Source organism: Brassica napus, chromosome C9 (genome assembly GCF_020379485.1).
Source record: "Brassica napus cultivar Da-Ae chromosome C9, Da-Ae, whole genome shotgun sequence".
Classification (NCBI taxonomy): Eukaryota; Viridiplantae; Streptophyta; class Magnoliopsida; order Brassicales; family Brassicaceae; genus Brassica; species Brassica napus.
The window spans coordinates 20,013,086-20,015,052 of NC_063452.1; the positions used below are offsets into that span (position 1 = coordinate 20,013,086).

Sequence of the window (1,967 nt, forward strand, 5' to 3'; positions counted from 1 at the left end):
GAAAATCTTATAAATATATTATATGTAATATTTTTGGTTCACTATATTAGAATTCTAAATTTTAACATGAATGGGAAAGTGTTTTTTCAAATATAGATTATGTCCTAATGCATAAGGAACAAAGAACATAGTTAAATGAGATAAAATTTATCATTTCCAGAGTATGGATTTTGATCGTTTTACAAATTTTTAGACTGGGCCTGATGAACTGCGTTGAACTGTACCGGGCCGGTCCATTACAGATTTACAGATACTCAATGGCACTAGGTTTCTGCTATCCTTTAACTTCGCCGTCGCTGAAAAACGCAGAGAGGAAGAAAAGTGAGGAGAGGATGAAGACGATCCTTTCTTCTGAGACGATGGACATTCCAGGCGCCGTTAACATCAAGGTTAGCGCCAAGGTGATCGAAGTAGAAGGACCAAGAGGCAAGCTTGTTCGCGATTTCAAGCATCAAGGAAGCGGAGACTGGGAAAAGGAAGCTCAAGATCGATTCGTGGTTCGGTTCTCGCAAATCAAGCGCCTCCAACAGAACCGCACTTAGCCACGTCGATAACCTCATAACCGGTGTTACAAGAGGTTTCCGGTACAAGATGAGGTTCGTGTATGCTCATTTTCCCATTAACGCTTCCATCGGCGGTGATAGCAAGTCCATCGAGATCCGTAACTTCCTTGGCGAGAAGAAGGTTTGTTTTCTCAATCTGATTATCGTCGGAGTGTTCCTGATAACACTCAATCTTACTCTAACAACAGGTGAGGAAGGTAGAGATGTTGGATGGTGTAACCATTGTTCGGTCTGAGAAAGTTAAGGATGAGATTGTTCTTGATGGTAACGACATCGAGCTTGTTTCAAGGTCATGCGCTCTTATCAACCAGGTATACTCTCAATTTTTGTGAAATATTTTTTTGTGTTTTTCAGCTTTTTTTTTCTCTTTTTTTTTTGTTTTTTCTGGTTGCTGGATAATTAAATGTATAACATTTCGTATTTTAAGAGTTTTCTTGATTTATATGTGTGCTCTGATCGACCATATGTTCAGCGCTCTGAACCTTGAGTGAACATCTCACGTAGGCTTGTACAGTATCAACTACGAGAGCTAAACTTGGCCAGTTCTCATTTTGTTGTGTCTTTCTTGATTGAATTTGGTTTGGTAACAGTGATATAATTAAAATATGACATAATTTAAATCTTCTGACGGGTAAACGTTTTATTGGCTATTCTGCAAGTTTTTTTTTTGAAAAAAAAAATATTCTCCCTTTTAAATGCAATTCGCAGGGGATGTTTTGATTTTGGATAACATTTTGCATAGTGAACCATATTTGAGTAACAATTATTGATTTTACGCATACGTATGATGAGCCTTTTTTAGAATCGCAATGGATTTGTTTGTAATTTGCAGAAATGTCACGTGAAGAAGAAGGATATCAGGAAGTTCCTTGATGGCATCTATGTTAGCGAGAAGAGCAAGATCGTTGAAGAGGAATAAGACATAGTCTCGCTTTTTATATCTTTTATATGTTTCGTATTGTTTTAAATACAAAAAGTTCACCTTTTGTCCAAGATATTATTTACGTCGACACAATTTTTAGTCTTTGCCCCTCCCACTCTTTTTAGATTACATGACTAAACCCTTAAGTTGACTTTAAATTCCGAATATTGTTTCAAGCTTTATGAGAGCGCGAAACAATAATCATTTTAATTTTATCAATTTAAATTTACATAGCATTCACTTGTTTACTTTATATAGCTAGATTTATGTTTATTGTTTATTTTTCTACTTCTTCCGTATCACTTTAATTGGCGTTTAAAATTTTTTTATTTTGTTTTATAATAACTGATGTTCTCACTATTCTAGATAAAATTTAACGTCATTTGATATTTGTGATCGGTTACAAAATACTGTAGAGGGCTTATTGTATTAGGGATTTCAGAAAATTTTAGGTTTTCTCTAAATCCCCTCTTATTGAATAT

The 1,967-nt window shown here is 35.1% G+C and overlaps 1 pseudogene; it reads left to right on the forward strand.

Moving 5' to 3' along the window:
• Positions 1 to 242: 242 nt before the first annotated feature.
• On the forward strand, positions 243 to 1,714 carry LOC106364325 (annotated as a pseudogene).
• Positions 1,715 to 1,967: the final 253 nt, after the last annotated feature.